Genomic DNA, 14844 nt, shown 5'->3' on the forward strand with positions numbered 1-14844 from the left:
GAGTTGAGAAGTATTTACCAAATTAGTAGCAAAGTCGTTCAAACTCTTCCCTTTGTATATCAATACGTTTTTCTTCACTTTTATAATCTCCAGCTTTTATTCAATAGAATATGTTTATGTATTAAAAATGATCGTTGTAACACAATGTTATAAAGTTGTTGACACCACAACATTTCATGTTTATGTAACGATCTGTTCAATGAAGATAAATCATACAATTTTTGTTCAGTTATTTTATTCTGAGTATATATAATTTGACGCTATCTTGATTTGGAGTTTGGATTTATTTTAAGCTCATGCTACGTATATTGTTGGCTAAATGAGTAATGCATACATGGTACCAGTTTTATTGATTTGACTTAAGTATTGCGTCAGCGGCAGCCGTCTCAAGATGAAGGATGTTCGGCTTCCCTACGGGAACGATTCATTTCGCCTACAGCACGTGACGCTGCGTGAAATTTGCCTGAACAAACCAACCAAGCCCTATATATTCAAACAGGAGAGTTTGATCTTTCATATAGCATTGCTAGGGTATGGTTTAAGAGGGTTTTAACTGGTAGTTTAATCAATTTCAAAAGGAATTTGGGCTTGAATATTCGGTCACTGCTTCTACGGAAATAAATATTAACACCACTGCTACTATTTTGATAGAAGATGTTTAAACAACATAAGAATCACAATCAAATATATTGAAATTCTTATTGGATTCCTCAGAAATATTGGAAATATAAAAATTGCACATGAGGTTTGTTTGCACTCGGTGGATTCCGAAACTGATCATACCCAAACAATGGAACGTTTACTTCCGGTTTTGTTCTTATTTTAAGTTAATGTTACTAGAAGATTAGGGTTTTTTTTAAAGTCAATCAATGCAGATGAATTTTGGTTATATCGTTTTGATCCTGAGAGCGAACGGCAAATTTCGTGTGGAAATATCGGGCATTATCAAATTCAAAGTGACAACTACTGCTGGGAAGGTTGTAGCCATATCATAATTCGATATTCAATGAGTAGTATTTCCGCCTGTTGTAGCAGCACATAATGGGGTATTTCATAGGGGTGCAGTGAAAATTCTCCAGAATTGGCTTGCAATAAACCACATGTCAAAGCAGCAAGCTGGCTACTGTACTGCCATAATAAATGGCTGCACATAACAACTACCTTATATTTTTCTGAATTCAAATGCAGAGTGTTTCCAATATTCTTATAGTTCAGACGCATCCACATGCGACTTTATCTTGTTCCCCTAAGAGTAGAAGCACCTTCGTGGAAAGCATTTTTCATCATCATAGGCAGGCATACGGTAACAGAGCATGTTTCACCTTGCGACGGCTGCCCCTGACGTAATACTAAGGTGAAATCGATTAAGCTTGTGATAATCTACGCTATGTATTGCGTTACCATTATGAACAATCCGTTTTTTACAACAGAAAAGACACCAAAAAACTCTGTAAAACTCTTAGGTGAACTCTTCTTGTAGTATTTAATGCAGATTATATCCCATTGAGAAATCTCGTCCGTTCATAATCTTCTGAGTGACAAAAACTAATAATCTGATCTCCATTTAGATAGTTCCAACAGGATTGTCAATATTTTTCTTTATGAAACTCCCCATTAGTTGTTAACTTTGTATTTATTGGTGTAACGTTTTAGTAACTTCAATTAGCAATTTTTTTTGTTTCTATCTTTGTAGAATCGATATCTTTTAATGAAAACAATATTTATGTCGAATAAAAATTATTCTATCCGTGAATCTTGAATTCCTATTGGTCTGATATAATTTTTATGGCAATCCCATGCTTAAGCTTCCATTTCTTTCATCCCATTTGGCTTATTATTATCGTGATTTGCGTTCTATTAACATATCAGCTATACTCAAAATGCGTCATAATGGTCGTGAGAGAGTCAACTGTCTCATTACCAGGAGTACCTTCAGAGTATTGGATATACGTTTTCACACCTTACTTTCGTGGTAGTAAAAATACCAGTAAAAAAAGCAATGAGAAAAGAGGAATTGCGGGCATGTGCAAAAATTAATGAATTATTCCGGTTTATTGCTTACGAAGAGGACCAGAAGGATAAAAGTATCTATACAAAATAAATGTGACTAGAGATTATAAACATTTATGAATTGTGAGGAAAAAATTTGAAGAGAATTTAATACGAGGCTATAAATTAGTAAATTGACAGCTTTAATCCCCACCAAGAGCATTATGGTGTATTTTTAATTAATGCCATGGCCTTCATTATCGGTAAGCTATATGACTGAATTTATGACAGTCATTACGGTCCTAAAAGAACTGCTATAAATTAGTGTCAATTTTACTCGAGGGGCCTTGGCTCGACTCCAGTGTCTCCAGAATATTTTCCATGAGTTAACATAGTAAAAACGAATTTCCTCGTTATCGCTAAAATAAAATAAGCGGAGAGATGAATTTTTCAAGATTTGTGTACTTAATCCGCGCGGGAGATACCAAAAGAATGTGACATCATACCTTTGTCCCTTGGATTCAAGAACAAGCTTTCTCTATTTCGCTGTTTATTCCAAATTCAAAAGAATTTACTCGTGGTTGAACAACCGTATTTTTCGATGACTTCGGTCGATGAACCAACTTTAGAACTCATTTCCTGGTAGAACATGATCATCACTTCCAATGAATTTCCGAACTTCAAGGAGCGCATATTCAAGTAATTCCGTTTTTCTCATAAAATAAGATATTATTACTGAATGGCATTATGGTACTAAGGGTGTGGAAAAACCTCATGGATATATGTTTTAGTGAGTATTGTAATCGAACCCTTATTTGTATATATAAACGGGATATTTTGATTTCAGATATACCTATTTAATTAATCTTGATTTAACATTTTTCGTTGACCACGCTTTTTCCAATCAAACAGTGGAAATATTTCGTTCGAGACACGCGATTAAAAAAAAATATTTTAATGAATAGATTTACCTATAATCGCATTAACGTAATGAAATGTGAATGACCTTCTTTCGAATATATATTTAAATAAAAAATTTGGCCCTAGATGTGCAGTAAAAAATTGAAAATTACATGTATTTTGTATGTCAAGGGAGAGTATACTTATAATTTATTTAGCAAAGGTCACCGATCTATATGCACATAATACCCTTCATACCGCCACAACAATGTATCGAAGCAGCTGTTAGAACACCAGCCAATTATGCACAAATATTTGTATAACACGGGTACTAGAGTGGACAAAGCACGGAAAATGATATACACCAATTTATTTTTGTACATTTTTTACACTTTGAAATAATTGAAATATTCTCCAATGTACTTCAACCGTTTATATTTCAAATTTTAGTTAAAATAACAATAATTAATGCATATTCACTCATGTTTGAAATATGTACAGAAAACAACTCATGCCTCACGTATTATTTTTTAAGTTATGTGTAGCAATTAAATAGCACTAACAATATGAATACGACCCTACCGGGACTAAGTTCACTATTTGTCACTAATAATGCTTGCCTCATGAATATATTATCTTCAAGCTCACACTTGCTTTAAATACTACGCATCAATGGTATTGAAACAAAGTAAAACGTAAGCGAAAATTTAAATAAATTACAATAATTTCTCGAACCAAACAATTAAAGTTTTGTGCCGTCTACAATTTCGTCGTTAGGTTCTTTAAAGAAGGTGTGAGCTTTGCAGTGTGAATAATTTAGAATAAAGGCCAAGGAATAAAGTTTGTAAGAATACTAGCTATAGTAAAATAGTATTTTGATTCATAGAAACTTACCCTTATAGCACCGATTTCTTTCCTTTCTCTTGCTCTTTAACAATGTTCAACTACTCCCCTTTGCTTCACCGCCACTTACCTTCCCGTTTCTCTCCTTCCCTCCACTTCAACCCCATTCCTCTGAACACATTTTGCGTGCCCTGGAATCCACTTTAAGCCGCGCTATTTGTAAAGACTCCTCCATTCTTCTCCTCACACCCCCTCCCCCCCGCGCTCCGACGAGGCCGAGGGGTTGTAGCGGAAAAGGCGGGGACGATGGCCAAACTAGCGGAAGCGGGGCCGGCGGGTTAGGCAGGGGCGGAGAGGGGCGGCTGTTAGGAGGCGGGAGAAGTGGGGGCTAGAGGCTAGCGAGAGAACAGCGGGACGCCCTAAGGAGCTCTCCAATTTGGGTCTGCGGGGCGGGGTAGGGGAGAGAACCTCTCCTCCCTCCCCTACCCTCAATGGAATTCCCTCCCCGCTCCCCTCCATTAAACCTTGCGAGTGTGTGCCCTATGTGTGTGTATCCTATGGCCTCCGGAGTTCTGGTTTCGAGGTTGGGCTGGGCGAGTTGGAAGTAGTGCAAACGATTTTCTCCGGATTAGCGCGGGAGCAAAGTTGGTTTATCGGTGGAACCCTCGGGTCCTCGCCGTCTCTCCCTCTCCTCCCGCGCAGTTCCCCGGAGGGAACCCAAGAAAGGTGAGGGGCCGCCGTGCCTTTGGGGGTCAGCGGGGAGAGCGAGGGTGTCTAAGGGTTTCGACTCCTGGCCTCCACGTTTCGTTCTCCCCCTCCCTCACCACCCGAGCCTTTAACTTTCTCTCATCCTTCTTCGTTTTTTTCTTCCACGCTTCCTATCTCACTTTCCTTTCGGAGTAATTGAGGTGGGGTCGGTGTCGGTCGGGTGAGCGAAGGTTTTCGAGGGTCCCGCGTCGGTGGGAGCCCAGCGGTGGGAAGCTTTATTCCGCCCACTCTTGGGTTTCCCGCTTGGGAGCGCCACTGGTCGGTGGCCTCTGATGGAGTCCATGTTACCGGGCTTAATTGAAGTCTCCGCGTACACCACCGACCGACCTCCAAAGAAGGCTCCTCGCCCGGCCTCGTTTACTCATCGGATCTTGGAGAATTAGGCTTGAAATGAAATCACTCTATCGCCCACCCGTTTCCCCCCTACCTGCTTCTTTCGGCGAAGTTTTCAGTGGCGTGCCGGAAAATGTTTCCTTTATCTTGGGCCAAAGCGTATCATTATCGTGGAGAGGTTGACTACTGGAGTATTCGTGGTTGAGAATTTTACACGGACCTTTGGAAGGTTGATTGCCTTTTTAAGGGGTACCATTGATCTGGAGTCAATACTGAATCATTCATTTACTCATGTAATTTTGCTGTAAGACAATATTAAATGAGTTAATGGAGGCTCTCTATGATTTAGCTGAAACTTTCACAAATTTATTTTTTCTTTTGAGTCAGCCGATTAATTAACGACTGAGTGTCAGCACGTTTATTAGAGCTTGATAAATTGAGTTGATGAGCAATATAAATCGAGCATGATTTGAAATGTCATCTGGTACATGAAACTACTAAACGTTAAAAATTATCGAGGGAAATGGTACGAGTATACATGTATGTACTCCTTGAAAACTGAGAAGGTCGCCGAGTTAGCTGAATTTACATCCTATTATTCTGTTTTTACATTAACAGCTGAGAAAAGAAAACATGACTGCATCTGGGAGATCTCATTTATAACCGCCATGGTTATTGTGGTTTCATCATAATGCATTACAAATCACCTTTCAGGTTCCTCTTCCACCCTTGCCATGTCTTCTTCCAGAGTGAAGCAAAAGAGTTGCTTAAAATGTTTTTCCAAATTGATTTATCCCAGTCAGAATCACTCCATCCTTTTGCATGAAAATTGAGGCGCAGGTAGAGCACTTGGCCACTGTCCAGATGTTCCTATTTCGAACCCCACTGACGTTCCTGGAAATTTCGTCAAAATTCTGGTGAGATTTCCAACGACCAAAATCTTATGAGTAACCGTAGGCGGGACAGGGAGATTAACTGGCTACCTAACCTGTATTTGTAGATTTTTCACTCCTTAGAAATCAGTATGCAATGATATTTATCATCACTCTTACCTCAACATATGGTGTGATGGCCGTGCTGTTGTGAAAATGCGTCATCCCTTTAGCAGATATTTAGTTTCTGATTCATTTCATCAGACAACGCTCCTCAATAGGTTTGAGTCCAACTGGGAAATTACCCATCTCGAAAGTTCGCGTTTCATAGGGGGCTGCCAAACCTTAATACAATCATCATCAAACTCATCAATAGAATTGATAATGCACAGTTTTGATCGAGGAATTGTTACCGGGAAACCAAAATTATGATTGAACTCCAGGCACACTTATAGAATGCAATCGATATTTCTGATCCCACGTGTCCTCTTCGGAAGGAACCACGTATGTGCGCCCACGTATTTATATAAATCCAAGTATTTTTTTTGTTCCACCAGAGTTATCTATGCACTCGGGGAGTTGCATATCGGGGTAAGAGGGGCGACGACGAGAGCGGCTCACGGGGAGCGGAAAGGGGGGCGGGCGGGGTATAGGAGAAGGCGGGCAGGAACGGGGGTAGGGGAAACTGTGGGGGGAGTGGGTAGGAAAGCGGTTGGCGGGCGGGGGAAGGAGGGAGTCGGAGGGTGGGCGAGGGAGTCGTCTGCGTGGGTGTGGCCGCGCACGCGGCGGGCGGCGGAGGGAGGGAGGGGAGGAGGCGGAGGAGAGGAGAGGGCGTGGGTGGGCATGTGGGTGGGCCTTGGGTGTGGCTGCAGCACGTTAGTTTGTCAAGCTTAAGACCCGCGAATAAATGGGTTCAATCAATAGGGATGACACACAGGGAGGTGGTGGACGGGGGGGGGGAGGGATGGGGAGATAGAGAGACCATTCCTTCCGGATGCATTATGTTTTAGTGCGGTCATTTTAATAACGCTCCGTGACGATGCTAAGTGATAATGCTTGGCGGTTGGAGAAACACAGAATCCTTTAAAACGGTTGAGTCCCATATGGGGGTCGGCTGAGTGTTTCTATCCATCCCGCTTCCTTTTAAAGGGAACCTTCGTGTAGCCTTTATCATCTGTTGGAAATTACGGACGTATTTTTGAAGGAAAGAACGCAATTTTTCCCTGATATTGTATGACACTTTATTTTTGCATTCTATCTTCTATTTTTTTGCACACCGTAATTTTATTTGAGCATTTGTCATGATGTCGTATTTCCACAAATTGTAGCGTGTGTGGTTTGAAGTGAATGTATCACCATAATCTCTTCTCAACGGCGAAAAGCTTTAGACATATGTCCTTGAACACACTAACCTAAGAAGTGCGAGCCATTTACAGGTTGCGGGCGAATCACTTATTTCTTCAATCTAGTCCTGTCTTCTGTAATACGTGGATTAATTTTAATCAGTTGATTCCATCAAACGCCTTCGCAACATGTATGGAACGAGCTTGTATCCTGATTATATTCCATATTCCTTTCTATTATTGGATTCGTTACTGTAATAACAACACACGAGCATGTCTTTTTCCTGAGTCCAAACTTATCGTTTTCTACGTATTCAATGGACTCCTCTCCTTTTTATCGATGATCTTAAGCATTTCTTCACTCCGTGCAAAATAAAACTCATTGTTCAATGTTCCTGACATATCACAGCGTTTCTCTTTTTTGGGATGAGAACTAACTCTGATTTAACAGAATCTTTCCACCAATCTTCCTTCCTCATTTATAGCCCTCGAATCAGGCCACACTTTTATCCGCTTTATCCAAAACAAGTAAGCAGTATCACATGGATTCGTATATCTATCTCCATGGCTACTTCCTGCTAATAAATTCCTAAAACTATTCTGAGTTTAAACCCACCTGGTTCTTTCTTGCTTCATAATGTTCCACACGACTTTATATCCTTTATTTTTTTAACTTTATCCTATGTGTTTGATGATCTGTGTTTTACCAACTAAACTAACTAAAAACCATGCCTCAAAAACGTATGAACTCGCGTGATCGTCTCCGCAAACTACCTGCCTGTGGTCCATAGAGCACCAAACTCCACGTCAATATTTTTACATACAATTTCTGAGGTGCATTCGTATCTTATTTTAGTGATAACGTTTCTTTTCCGTCATTTTCGTATTCATTCTGCCCTTGGTGTCCGTTGAGCTATTTCTATCTCATTACCATGTTATTCTTTTTTACTGCTGGCAGATGATTATTTGCTCAAATGTTTTTGAGCTCATCGTGCTTTCAACGTTTTTCCTTGACATACTATGATTTTTAAGACCATTCCGGTAGATTTTTATCTATACTTTTATGATACTTACAGGATTCTTCTTTCTTTGATTTTAAGATACCTTTATGCAAAATGTATATCACAAAATATTTTGCCTAATGTAAAAATAGTGTTGATTTCTTTCCTATATTTTATTCTTGCACTTTCTCTTTTAACTGCGTTGAGTATTGGGAAGGAACGATTTAATCTTTTATTATGCCTTCATTTATTTTAGCTTCTATTTTTTCCATATTTAATATACATTATGGTGACATGGCTCTTGTCTACTTGATACTATCTCTCTTTTTAATCCACACCGAGTCTTTCATTATTCTAGTTTTTACGGTCCTCTTCAATACCATGACTGTCACTTACAATGATTTATGTAAGTGTAACATTTTTTTAAAGTGCCCAAAGGCAATGTGTGGCCTCGATTGTTGTTCTTCTTGGATACGAATTCGTTTTTCGACCTGTTTTCTCAACTCTTCCATCCATTCTTGAGATAAAAATTAAAGTCAGTATTTTGGGTGTATGCCACATCAGGATTTACGCATTGTGTTCCTTGCATATCTCTGGCCCTTATTTTTTTCAATACCACAGTCGTTGCTATCTTCTGGGAGCCCTTAGTTCTAGTTTAACTTCGGTGTTTAATCACTCCAAACGGAATGCCGTGATTTATTCTACTGTTCAACGTCATATGTAAATTATCTATCAAATTTGTCATATCTGTTCCTCTTCATTATATTCCACGGCTTTGTGGAATTAAATTCTCAATATATTTGGTTCCCTATTACCGTGCGTCACCTAGCCTTCATTTTTAACTAGCCAGTCATCCAGAGGTTTTATTGAATTTTACTTCGATATTTGCAACTATGATTTTATTGAATTAAATCACTACTTATTTATAGTAATGCTGCACGATGTTGCTCTGTTGATTTTTATTTCTTTACATATTATTTAACCCTACACCGTAGTGTTTATTCAGATCATCATCCTTCAACTAAAGGCACTGTGTCCATTATCTCTTGTCGATCCAGTATTTATCGGAATTCCTAATTTTGTTTTTGCCTTTTAAATAGAGACATTATAATAAAATCATTGATGTATACGTTGAGCCGGGAACAACTGAAAACGTTGATGTGTTAAAAAAATACTTCAAAACATATGCATCTTTAGATGTAAACCCCATATTTAACAATCAGATGTGAAAAAAAAGATCAATTTATACAGGCATTTGTAAGATCGGTTTGTTGTTCCCAAACTCATACATTGTTTCCCCACTATGACCACTATTTTGTGAGTCACCAGGGAATAAGGGCTGCACTCTATGGGTATATTAGTTTGTTTATCTTGCGGATTAAAGTGTAACTCGGGCATTAATAGCTCACTCCTTCCACTGAGCCAAGTAAAGGGGAAGAGACTGGAACATGTATGACCGGTGAATTTACAAAATATAGTAAGAACAGAATATTTACAGTGCAATATTACCGAGTAAGTATATCCTATACAAGTAATGAAGTGTAAGTTAGGACATGGTACAATTAGGCAATATTTATTTCATTCAATAAAACATCCTCCAAACTCTTTGTTTCATGAACGTATTTTGGCACTTGATATTTTAATGGAAATTCCTATGTGATATAGGTCAACATTCATTTTCAAGATTACGTATAGTTTATTTTTAATTATTTTTAAAAATATTTTCTCTTCAGAAACGTATCCCTTAAATTTTCAATTTCATTATCAAAGCATTCGTTTTACTACTTCCTCTCCAATTAACGACAGTTTTAATCATATGACGGCATGCCGCACACTTCCTTCCTCAATAATATTATCAATATCTAGGCAAAAAATGGAAAATGTCAAAATTAAAACTAAGTTTACCACGGTAAACTGGAGATCAGAACCATTACTTGGTCATGACTTTGAATTTTTTAACATTAAGAGAAATATCCCTTTGTCAAAGCCACAGCAGCAATAAAATGATATGGAACCTGTTTACCATTATAACAAAGAAAGTTCTGAGTACTTTTATTTGGCTTATTCAAGTGTTATGATAGCGCTTATGGTGTAACTCTAACTACATATGTATTACTATTAGAATGGTTTTAGCAGGTTTTTACAATGTTAACAATTTTTACAGGGGTATTATAGACTAGGTTATAACTTTGCAACATTAATTCATGATATCAGCAATACTCTAGAATAGTGTGGGTAGGAGGGTAAAGCTACTTGCCGAAGAGTTAATAGTTTTTCAAGTAGGTTCTTCGGAGGATTAATAAAAGAAAATCGACATTATATTTTTCAATAAAAATGCATTCAATTCAATAACTAAATGTATTACGTTATTTCTTTCTGTTTTAGAAATTGAAGTTAAAGTGTATAATCATAAATTTAAATGAAATCGCTCCTTTTCTAAGACTCTTATTACAGAATTAACAAAACATTTTTGAACTTAACTGTCCAGAGCGCAGTGAAATAGCTGGTACATTTTTCTTACCCTTTTCTGTTGTCGACGTAATTTTTATTGACAAGGGCTTCAGCTGCTATCCAAAAGCACGCACTTTCAAACTAAGTACTCGCGAAAGTGACACTAATCTCTAATGTTGTGATGCTTTGTAACCAACAACTCATGCTTAACAAGGGAACTTTGACGAGGATGCGCCGCAGTCATGGGAATTTTTCCAGTATTTCCTTCAGCAAAATCGTTTAATGATCTCATAAATTGCAACAGCATCATTCTTTATCTCCCAATAACCTTTGCAAATGGCAAGCGTGCCTCTACAATCAAATATGGGAAATCCAGCTGCTGCAGCTCGGTGATGAGACGGAGCCTATGCAAATGAGATAATTTTAATAAATAAGGGAACCAGGGTTCTAAAGTTCAAAACTTATCATTTCTTCATCGAGTAAACAATGACGTTCACCCTCGCTCAAATTATAATAATTGGAAGAGGAATCTAATGCCTACATATTTCATTTAAACTTCAAACCGGGAGGTGAACTTTCCGAATTTGTAAATGGTAAAAGCTTTAAATTCACGCGTTCAAGTTTTTCTGTTATTATAATTTCAAGCTTAGAGCTGTTAAAATATATTAGCAGACCAATACTCATATATTGGAATTTTATCTAGAATTGTTGTCATCTTGCTTTCTTAGTTAATATTTATCAAAAGTTGAACGTCGAATGTAATTTTACCCTGGACTACGCTTATAACACTCTTTAACCCCAGGGTCCATCGTGATAAATGTTTTTTGTATTATGAGTAACAAAGGGTATTTACAATTTAATTATAATTTTTTTCACCATCTGACTTTCGTAAATTTATAATAAGTGGCCATAGTCATTTTTAGGACGCAAGTGGTAGTGTGCATCGCAGTATATCTCCCACTTATTATGGAGTGACCAAGCGACTTGAATGCAAACTCACATGCCATCAAGACGAACGCGAAAATAGATCTCAAAACGTAATTGCATAGAACATTTTTTCTTAAGAATGAAACTAAGATAAAATAAGCTCAATTTTCCTACCTTCATGTATCTCTGAATAGTCTGGATTTTCTACGACTATTATTTGATATTAGATAGTATATAATACGATTGTAGTGAACAATCTTACATTCACATTATATGAGATCAAAATATAAAATTTTACAAAAACGGAGGAAGCAAACCCATTGGTGATTTGAATGGTGGTGTGGAGAGAGAAGAGAAAATATGATAGATGAAGATATGTTTCGGGGCTTGGATTGATGAAATTTTAAAAGTCTCATTGTCAGAAATATGATTTATTTACGTAAAAGTCCAGTTTTACAGGCTATTATATGAATTTACAGTATGCTACAAATAGCTTTGAATATAAAATTGAAGAAATAGAATGAAGTACTGATATCAATAATAATTTAGTTATATTTACAATCAAGAACAGTCATTTCAAACCTATAACCACCATTTGTGATGAAAATGTCATCCGATGAACATTTTAGAACTATCCAATAATTTGTTCCATGAACATACTATAAAACAGAAAAGGCAAATGGGAAAAAGTTAGGCATTTGGTTTTTGCCTGTTTAAAAAATAAAAAAAATGATTGTTACTCAATTTAAAATGCTAAATATTTGTGACTTTATATAAATAAGAATATTAGTGAAATATTAATCTATTGTATGTATGGTTGCTTCACATTTACTTTATTGTAGATTTTTAATGAATGTTTAGGAGGTTTATATAAGTAAAAGATTTGATCAATAGCCAGGTGAATACGCTTGGAAAGTACTGCAATGTAATACTTTCAAAACGACATTACACACTTTGCCTATATTTGGCGCATATGGTTAAATATGACAGTTTTAAAACTTAGTAATTTGATTCCAGCTATTTTTCATAATATGATGTAAAAAAGGTTTAATGAGTCTCATGTAATAATTCAGCAGCTGCGTGTACGATTATTTAAATTCCATCCTTCCTAACGTGGCCGTAGTCACGTCTTCTTCTCTTATCTGAATCCGATTCAAGAAGTCACATCCTGAATGAGGTAAGGTATAAGGGGAGATCAATGGCAAGGCAATTAAAACTTACCCACTTGGGACAGAGATATCGCGATGCTTATTAATTTATTGAGAAAAGATTGTGGGTGTTCTCAACAAAGTATCAGTGTCAATGGTAGATAATGAGAAAGATAAGGCGTTAAACTTTGAATATAAATCAGAAAGAAAAAATATGAACGTATATTCTGCTACGTTTTCACACAGCCATTTGAACTTCTTAGGTATAATATCAGGTATGTTTAAGCTTTCTGAGTACAATCCTAACAGCGGTGAAACATTCATGCAGAGAAAATGTATATAAAGTGTTATTTAAAGTATAAAACCTAGTTTCATGTATCTTTATTTCTGTTGAACTATATCTTCGAATGTCTGTCATAATATGTTTATACTCTTCTCTTAAAGAGGCGGTATATACCAGCACATGACTTTGCGGCGACTTGCGGGGTATAGTGTAGCTATAGATGGGTGCAATTCAAGAGTTGATAGTTAAAAAAAAGGAGTTCAGGGTGTTCCTTGGGCTATTGACTATGAAGAGACCCACGAGGAAATAGGCGAGTTCATCTTTAAGGGTTCATGTATCAAAGATAATGTATGAATAATTTTAAAACAGCCTTTTGTAATTTCACTGGCGATTTGCTTTTGAAAGGTGGCTCGAGGTATACGAGGTCTGTTCAAGAAGTATCTTGAATTTTTAATTTTTGCGGGTTGCGTGTATTTGATTGTCGATTTTTTTGTAGCGTTATGTTGGTACTTACGTCTCTCCGAAAGGTTCTGCCATTTTGAAAGCTCAGTTAATTGTTGACAGCTGTTTTGCTTACCGTGTTTTGTCTTGTCTTCGATTTTTGCCTGTTCCAAAAAATGGATCAAAGAATCTGTATCAAACTTTGTGCGGAAAACGAAATTAAGAGCGCGGAGGCATTCCAAATGTTGACTGTGGCATATGTAGAAGCTACCTTAGACCGAAGCATCGTTTATTGGTGGTACAAAATGTTCTCAGAGGGCCGTGAAGATGTGAACGACGAAGAGCGTGCCGGGCACCCGAGCATGTCAACAACAGACGAAAACATTGATGAGGTGAAGAATATAGTATTTTCCAATCGTCGAATCGCCGATAGAGAAGTTGCAGAGGACCTATATATATCAATTGGCGGAGTTGACTTAAATATATCAATTGGCTCGTGCCACGGTAAATAAGGAATATTACCTACAAGTTATGCGCAATTTGCGCGAAGCAATCCGCCCCAAACGCCCGGATTTGTGGAAGGACAGATATTGGTTTATGCACCATGACAACGCCCCTGCTCACACATCGTTGCTTGTGCGCGAATTTTTGGCCAAAAACAACACACTTATGATGCCGCATCCACCGTATTTCCCAGAACTGGCCCTCAGTGACATTTTCTTTTTCCCGAAACTACAGAAGCCAATGAAAGGACGACGCTATGTTACGATTGACGAGATAAGGACTGCACTGAGGAGCTGAACAAAATCAAAAAAATTATATTTTAAATTGCTTCAAGGATTGGAAAAAACGTTGGCACAAGTATATAAAATCATCTAATGGGGGTAATTTTGAAGGTGATAAAATAGATATTCATAAATTAGTAAATAATTTTTGAACAAACACAAAAGTCGCGATAACTTTTGGACTGACCTCTTCTATTAACAGTTTTCCAGTGCTTAGACCAAGTTCCTTAAATCGCTTTCCTCACGGTACTTACATTCAGTCGTAGCTGTAAAACGTTTGGAGAAAACTAGAATTATAGTATATTAATTACTATTTTCCTTTAGATTAATTTGCACTTTACATCGATTACACTTCAATTTTCTACTTATTATTTTGCGTCAAGCCGGAGGTACGGCATATGAGCTTAGTGGGAATATAGTTAGACTACTCACCGTAAGATACCAGGGTTAAACCTAAGTGATGCCTCTGGACACATCAAGCTACGTGCTTTTCTGGGTACCAGGATTCGGTTGGAAAGAGCAAAGAGGACAAAAAATGGAACTGACCAAATTGCTTTGGATGCGCCAGCATTCGACATGCCATAAAGCTTAGTTGCAAGCACGTACCGCCCCTACACACCAACTTTCACTCTTTCTTCCTCGGCTGACGTGTGTATTTTGGGATGTTTTTTTTAAACCATTATTTTATCAGGTTAAATCTTCTGGAGAAGTACAATCGATACGCTTAAGTACGATATTTGATGTCAGTATCCATTAAAAT

The sequence above is a fragment of the Hetaerina americana genome, unplaced genomic scaffold (genome assembly GCF_022747635.1).
Source record: "Hetaerina americana unplaced genomic scaffold, ioHetAmer1.1.p SCAF_3, whole genome shotgun sequence".
Classification (NCBI taxonomy): Eukaryota; Metazoa; Arthropoda; class Insecta; order Odonata; family Calopterygidae; genus Hetaerina; species Hetaerina americana.